Here is a 9,344-nt window from a genome sequence, read left to right on the forward strand (position 1 = left end):
AGTTGTCATCTAATTCTTACAATTGGCACCACAACTTAGTTTGGGTAAGTTATTCCCAAAGATCCTAACACTTTTGATGACCTCTAACTATTCTCTAGGAGAAGGTTCCGATATTAATATACCTCCAATTTTCATTGGAGAACACTATACATTATGGAAAATCAGAATGAAAATCTTCATAGAATCCCTAGACTTAGATATATGGGACTCAATAGAAGAAGGCCCATTCGTACCAAACATGGTTGTTAATGGGGTTAAACAACCAAACCCAAAATATTCATGGACCATTGAAGAGAAAAATAGAATCCAATATGACCTTAAGGCCAAAAACATCCTCAATTTAGTCCTAGGAATAGATAAATAAAAAATTAGAGTGTCAAATTGCAAATCTGCAAAGGAGATGTGGGACACTCTAGAAACCACACATGAGTTGGAATTAAACCAACTCGATCATCATGAAGAACAACAGAAGAAAAGGAAAAACTTTTCTCTTAAGGCAAAGGCAGAAATTTATGAATGCTCTGAAGACAGATCAAAAAAGGAGGATATGGAAGATATGAGTATGCTAGTGGAAAAGTTCACCAAATTCCTCAAGAAGAAAAAAAGAGCCAAGGCTGGACAAGCAAGAAAGTTCACCAAGAGCAATGAGATTTCAACTTCAAATCAAAACTTCAATTGTTTTTTAATATGGAAAACTTGGTCATATGAAGATGGATTGTCCTACATTAAAGAAGAAATCCTTCAACATTGGCTTATTCTAACTTCAAAGTTCACCAAGTTCATAATGCTTATTCTAACTTCTGACATTGGCTTTAAAATAAGTCATGAACATATCTTGTTACTCTTTTTGTATAAATATTGTGTTGGAAACTTGACTTATTTTTGGTGAAGTCAAAAGGGGAGAAAAGTTGGAGTTTTTTTTATTTCCTATTTAAATCATTTTAGACACATACTCCAAAAAATGGGGAAGAACACAACAAAAGGGGAGCATACAAATCAACCATGTCAAATTCATTTGAAGTACGCTCATCTCATCAAACTACAATTTCGAAATGATGTTGATTTTTCATCATAAAAAAAGGTGAGATTGTGAAGAAGATCTTGCTCCTGACCTTGGCACGGTTTTGATGAAGACACCAAGATCACAAAAGGAAGAAAATGAAGAAGACGTTGAAGAAAAGAAGATCAAGCTTCAAGACAAATAGAGTCTAAGTCTTAAATAGGTACTTTTATCCTATACACTCTAAGTATGTTTACAGTGCTAAAAAAGAAGATAAAACTATTTTGAAAGAAATTGAAAAACTCTTAGACAATGCAAAACAATTTTCAAAATGCTAAGTAGCGAGTTACTTGACCTGAGTAACAGGTTACTAGATCTAGATAACAGATTACTTGGACTATGTGATAGTGAGTAATAGATTACTAGGACTATGTAACAGGTTACCTAACTGAGTAAAAACTTACACAACAAAAGTGACACAATGTAACTGATAACTGCAAAGCAGTAACCAATTATTTCTCACATAGAGAGTTTGGGTAATTGATTACACTACGGTGTTGTGAAGAAGATCTTGCTCTTGATCTTGGCACGATTTTGATGAAGGCACCAAGATCACAAAAAGAAGGAAAAAGGAAGAAGATGTTGAAGACAAAAGAAGATCATGCTTCAAACAGAGTCTAAGTCTTCAATAGGTACTTCTATCTTTTACAAAAGTATGTTTAGTAAACAATGCTCAAATGAAAGATAAAATTATTTTGAAATGAAATTGGATAACTCTTAAACAAAGTAAACAATTTTCAAAATGCTAAGTAATGGGTTACTTGACGTGAGTAACAAGTTACTAGACCTAGGTAACAGGTTACTTGGACTGTGTAACACTAAGTAACAAGTTACTAGGATTGTGTAATAGGTTACCAAACTAAGTCAAACGTTACCTAGAAAATTTCACATAGTGTAACAGATTACTACAAAGCAATAACTAGTTATTTCTCAAACAGAGAGTTCAGGTAATATATTGCATCATGACGTAACCGATTACGCAAAGTTGCTATAACCAGATTTTCAAGTCCAAACTGAACAGATTTCATCCAAACTGAACAGATTTCATCCAAACTGAATATACTTCATCCAAACTCAATGGGTTTCTCTTAATTTCAATCTAATTCTTACATTGTATTCAGCACATATGCATTGACTTTCGAGAAAATTTGCAAATGGTCTTGGAAATTGTCCATTCTCATTATACTTTCCATAATATTCACCGCTTCTATCATACTTCACAACCTTAACCTTCTTTTCAAGTTGTCTTTCAACCTCGTCAATGAATACCTTTAGGAGATCTAATGATTGTGATTTTTTATGCAACAAATATAGGGTAACAATAACGTGAGTAATTGTCTATAAAAGTGATGAAGTACTTTTCACCATCCCAAGATGGAACATCAAAAGGACCACAAATAGTTGTGTTTATCAAATCAAGAAGTTTGCTACTTCTAGTAGCTGAGTTCTTTAATAACTATTTAGTTTGTTTTTCTTTAATGAAATCTAAACAAATATCACAATCGCCAAATCCAAAACAGGTAAAATCTCACTATTCGTTAACCTCATTACCTGTTCTTTGGATATATGATGCCACAAGTAAGCAGAATTCCTATCAAAATCTTTAAGTTTGCTACCAACATCATGATCATGTATGTATGCATGTAAGTCTCTTTTTAGTAATGATCGATTTTATATTGTGAGACTTCCATTATGGTTCATCCTAGCCTGGACTCTTTCTAAAAAAACAACTTAAGACCTAATAAAGATACATAAAAACACTTAACATCTGGATCTTCTTGAATGTTTTAGCTTGTGTGAACTTGAGTCTTGACTTTTGACTTTGTTGTTTGTTGATTTGATCATGCCTTCAAGCTTGTCCTTGATATACAACCTTTGTCTTTATTAACCTTGGTTGTCGATCTTTGTCTTTATCAAACTTTGTCTTCAATCTTTATTTTCATGAACCTTTCTCTTCATCAAAATGTATGTGATCATGCTTGCAAATACAATCTGCTCATTGATGCATGCTAGCATTTACAATCTCCCATTTTTTATGATGACAACCAATTGCTAGATCTGACAAGTCATTGTTGGATTTACTTGATGACAATCAACTATGTTTTGAAATTTGCCTTGTTATAAGTTGATGCGCATTTATCCCTCTTGCTCCCCCTCAGTTTTTGCACAAGGTAATTTATCATTTGCTTGTGGAAGCCTCAACTTTTCTCCTCCTGCAAAACATAAACAACAACTCTAGGATTCACAGCAATAATCTCCATACTAGATGTGTCGATCCTAATGTGATCAATGACACGAGAGATAAATATCCCATACACTAGAAATCTTGAAGAAGACGATGCAGTGCTATACATAACCTTCAAAATCACATCAAGCCAGCTAATCAGAATACCTTTCTTATAGAAAACATTAATTTTAAATCATTTATCGTTGGTTGCACATGATTGGTGTTGTGCTGAACCAAAATATAAGCAATCAAGTAATGCAGCTACCTATTCTCCACAGTTAACGAACTTGCTTTAGTAAGCTCGCCTTGGACAAATTAGAGCGATCCTCTCAAACATGACTTATACATTTCGGTGGAGTCGTACGCGCTCCATTTCTTATCATTATAGTCACCAAGAGGTCCACCAACACATGCCAAGCCTCCAACAGCCATAAACAGGTCACCATTCATCATAATCAACCTCCCTTTCACCATGCTTCGATAACCACCACCCTTATACTGAAAGTATGCATAAAACACCCTAACCGGAGATGGGTATATGCTGCCATTCAGCTCCAAAAATTGTACAACCCCTTATACCTCCAAATCATGCAGGAACTGAAATCCATGCTCCACCATCCATGTCATGCCAGCATAACGGACATATGTAGGTTTCCGGCGGATAAATCTTGCCAACCTTTATGCCTGAAGACCAGGAGCATCAAATGGATCCAAACTCAAAGATGGATTATGCCCAACATTACATGAAGACCCTCCAGCGTCCAAATTTCTCACACATCCCGGATGACATTGAGAACGGTTCACTCTAGTCGTTTGTTTCACTCTCTTGGGTCTTTTGTTGTTTATTTTGGAAGAAATAGTGGATGTATAATCGATTAGATAGGGAAACCGGATAAGGTTTCAGAAAAGAGGTTAATCCATGGTGACTCAATTTTAACCACATTGATGGGTTAGAGTTTAAGAGAATGAAAGAAATAGAAATTGGGTAGCTTGAATTTGAGTTTGAGGATGAATTTGGATGAAGAAGACAGAATACACGAGGTTGGGGTTTGAAGAAATTGAACCCAGAACTGTGTTTGAATTTGTTTTGTGACTACACTTAATCGATTAACCTCTATGTTAATCAATTAACACGATTGAATTTTGAACACAAATAATCGATTATGACCCAACTTAATCAATTACACATTTAAAACATTTTAGCCCATGTAATAGATTAAGAGCACTGATAATCGATTATTTTACTCATAAAACGCCCAGGTAATCGATAAGAACATAAAACAGTCGATTAAATAAATCACTAACATAGTATTTGGCATAGTTTGGATTACTTTAGGAGTTTTCTAAGACTCCAATAGAAAGAACATATCCTAAAAACTTAATACACACTAATTTAGAGCCAAAAACACATGAAGGCATATACAATCAAGAACACATGCATTTATTGGTGATAAGTGTGACTATTTAGGATTATCTAGGCATCTAGCATGTGTTCAAACACTTAAGCATAATATCGAGCAGAACATATGACAAGACAATAAAAAATAGAACATGCATCGATATGTAGTTACCTCTTATGCTTTACCTCATCCTTATCAAGACACTAGAAGGTTGCCATAATTTGAATTCTTCTTTTGCATTTCTTCAAGTTCTTGAATATTGTCATTATTTTCTTGCATAGAACTTTAATCTATTTAATATGCATCCTTATGAGTACCTACAAAACATTAATCATATCCTTCCTCTCCTCTTTTAGAGATGGGTTATCAAATATTAAATTTGCATAGGCTTTTCAAAAAGAATCTTGGTCATTTGCCTTAACGTGAAATATGACTTGTTGTGCTTTATCATGATTGGAATATCCTAGATAATATTTCTATATTTTCTTATGAATCAAACATCATTAAAAATATCTTATAATTGTTAAAGAATTAAATGTTTGTATTTAAAAGCATGTAGATGAGAAACATATAGTTTTTGGCCTAAAAAGTGATTTTGGGGGATTTTCTTGAAAATGTGGCCTTAATAGGATTTCTTGAAAGAATTTATTTATAACACTTAAAGTACATAACACTTGGAGTTAGAACAGATACCTTATTTCCTTTATAGCACAATATTTCCAAACTTCAAGCATTTGAGTTGACAATTTTGTTCATACGTGTCATGGTCCTTTTTCTTTGGTGATAAGTCAATGGCGCTTGATCTTCTCACCTACTATGTGCTTAGAACATTTGTTGTCCAGGTGCAATTTGATGTTCATATATCCTTAGGCACGCCTATAAAAAAAATTACTTGCATGTTTTGGGTACCCAAATTATCTTGAGTCCCTTGAGGTTTGTTACGTTGGGATTTTGTCCCTTAGCGATCTATGTATATTTTTCGTTTGGAACATCATGCATTCTAATATTGCATGTACTCAAAATATGACCATGCATTCCACAATAAAAGCAAGTAGGATACTTTAGACAAGACATTTTTGAAACTTCTACCCCCATTTCTTGTGAAATGTATTCTTTGTATGCATATATCCCAAACCATATGTAATCCCAACATTTTTACATGTAGCAAGTAAGTTGTTCAAGTTATAACTATTAGTTGTGAATATAGCAACTTTATTCGTTAAGATATTATGTTCTTTTTCCATGAAGGTGCAATTTTTCACAAGTAGATTCACAAATTGTTTTTTCACGTTCTAAAATCAACCGTTTTCTATCCACATACTTTTGAACTAACTTTCTAAGTTATTCATGCATTTCAACATAAGCATCATAAAATATATCATATGAGGGGAAATTTTTGGAATTTGAAGTAGAATCGAAAGAGTTTACCTCAATGGACTCATCTTGCTCACTTACTTTGCAAGAATTCAGCTTTTGAGCCATTAGACATAGCTTGTTTGATTCTTCATCTTCTGAGATGCTTTTTGATACAATGTCCTCTTCGGGTGCATCCCAAACGATGTATGTCTTCATAGCTTTGATATCCTGGGAGTTTTTCTTATTGTCATGCTCAATCTTCTTTGATATCCTGGGAGTTTGTCTTCATACCTCATGTGACCTACTTTCCCACACTAATGGCAAGTTGTTTTGTCTTTGGGATACTTGCTCATCTTGATTGACTCTTTTCATTTGCCTTATGAAACTTTTTGAGTCCTCTATTATTTATTTTTATGAGGAGGAACATAGTTTCGTCATTTATGTCGGAATCAGACTCATCATCATCAATTTTCTATTTTTGACTTCTTGAATGTGATTTTGTTGCTTTGAAAGATATTCTTTTGATGTTCTCGTCCGTTTGTTCATTGAGTGTCAAGCAACTTAGCTCTATCTCGTGTTCTTGAAGTTTGCCAAAGAGTGTAGCGAGTGTCATTGAGCCCAAGTCCTTTGACTCCATGATGGTCGTCGCCTTGAGTTGGCATTTCCTACCAATACATCTCAATACTTTATATGTTAGTTCACATTTGGCAAATGATTTATCCAATGCAATGAGATGGTTAATAATGTGAGTAAATCGCTTTTGCATATCAAAAATAGATTCATGAGGAAACATGAGAAATAACACATACTTGTGTATTAAATTATTTAATCTATATCGTTTGACCTAACTAGTGCCTTCGTGGGTAACTTGTAAAGTGTCCCATATATCATTGGCACTATTGCATTGAGAAATCCTAAAGAACTCATCATATGAAAGTGTAGAGGTAATAATATTTTTTGCTTTCAAATCAAGCTACACTTTTCTCCTTTCCTTTTTGGTCAAGAGACTTTTTGGTTTCTCTTTGGTTTTTCCTTCCACCATGTATAGTGGAACGAAAGGTCCATATTCTACGGCACCCCATATATCAGTATTAATGACCTCAATAAAGATCCTCAATCAGATTTTCTAGTAGGCATGTCGCTCGCCACTGAAAACTGGAGGGCGGTTGATGGATGCACCATCGCTACAAAAGGGTTAGTAGAGCCCATAGTAATATTTCCTAGGATAAATGATCTAAGCGATTAATCTGTTAGGTATCAGTGGTTACAATACACCTAGAAGGGGGGGTGAATAGGTGTCGCGGTTAGAACTACCGCTTTTCAAAATTCAACACTTAATGCTGAATCAACCCAATTTAATCGAGTAATGAAGGAAGATAATCGAGTATTTGAACAATCTTAATCGATTAACATAAACATTTTGAATCAATTAACAGAAACAATTATAATCGATTAACAGAAACAGGATAATCGATTAATACAACAATTTTAATCGATTAAACACAAACAGTAAGCTATTACAGAAAATGATTAATTGTAGAACAGTTAACCGATAACGGAACAAATACAGAGCTTACAGATTGTATATCAGAATAGCATCCAGTACAGCAAATGAACAGAATGTATCAATTGAATCCAATATACAAACTAATCGATTGAAAACAGTAAAGAGAGAGAGAGAAAACAAATCCTGCAACGCGAATTTTTATCCTGGTTCGTTTGCTGTCCACTGCAAACTACATCCAGGCCTCCCGGCTGACTTGGGAGATTTCCTTCACTATAATCGAATCAATGTAATTTACAAACACATTATCCAATTACAACACTTAGCAAATGACAAGAAATCAAAGAAACTATCCAATGGTTTGACTCCCTTCCTACCGATAAAGAAAACGTTTCTTTCGGCGTAGCCCCAGCCAAAGAATCTCTCGTTCTTTCCTTTTCTTACACTCTAAGCTATGAAGAAACACACAATCTCTACTGGTGATACGACACCAAGAGATTCCCTTTACAACAATTTATTCAAGAATTACAAGAGTAAAATTAAGCTATTCCTAAGCTCAAATATAACAAGAAGGCTTTACTCTAATGCACATCTAACACAAACTCATGTGAAATGACAAGTATTAGTTATGAAAACAGAAGTTACAGAATCATAAACTTCATGAAAAACGCATCAAAATATGCATGAACATGTGAGGGAAAACATGAGAAATTATAACATGAAATGCACTCAATCCTAAAGCAAGGAATCTCTCATTTCTAAACTCACTAATGCACTTAACAAATAGATGCAACAATTAACACGTAGAATGCTCTAACTCTCTAATAAATGCAACATGCAACTTATGAGATTAATTCTGAAAACGCAGTTTATAAAGAATCAGTCCAGAACCCCAGATAATCGATTAAATACCTTCTTAATCGATTAACGGGACTAAAAATCATAACTGATTCTGTTTTTCAGTTTTTCAGTTCCAACAACTTAACAAACAGTTAGGTTAATCGATTAACGTAATGCCTTAATCGATTAACAGCATTTAAAAACGTGTTCCAGTAGCAACCACTTTTCACAGCAGTTGGGTTAATCGATTAAAAGTATGGTTAATCGATTAACACTAAATAAAATATGTATTTTCAAATAGAAAACATCAAATATGTTATGCACTTAGATAATACATGTTTGACACTTAGTTTTATGCCTAGAATGCATATATACATGTATTTATGTAATGCATGAACATATTATCAAATGAACATATCTCATGGATGAAATGATTTAAAAGATAAATGCATGTGAGACATGTATTAGGTGCCCTAAGCCTTCGACTCAACTTAAACTAGAATCTAGTCTAAGCCTAGTACCAAATAAAAGACTTAAGCACGTTGAATTGTTGGTTATCCGATGGGGAAATGTGAAAACTATTTGTGATTTGGTGTATTTGGGAACCGTTCCTTATGTGTTAACTTATAAGGTTCCCATTATCCGCTATAGGCCAACCGTTTGAGTATCCACTCATTAAGCTCATATCTGTTAATAGTTTCAGTCTTTTAGGTTATCATTAATTAGATCACTTGTTTTATAACCCAAAATAAATAACCAATATAACTGTATTAAATATATGATGTCCACCTTAATTAGAAATTATGAATTTCTAACTATAATTGTCCAAAACATTTTTGTTGTTGGGAAACCAATAGACCCACGTAAAAAACCCACTTTATCCGGTTAGATAGAAATAAATATGATTATATTTATTGAGTAGCCTTGAATTAAAGAAACCACTTATGCTTCTTGAAT

Source organism: Lupinus angustifolius, unplaced genomic scaffold (assembly GCF_001865875.1).
Source record: "Lupinus angustifolius cultivar Tanjil unplaced genomic scaffold, LupAngTanjil_v1.0 Scaffold_253, whole genome shotgun sequence".
Classification (NCBI taxonomy): Eukaryota; Viridiplantae; Streptophyta; class Magnoliopsida; order Fabales; family Fabaceae; genus Lupinus; species Lupinus angustifolius.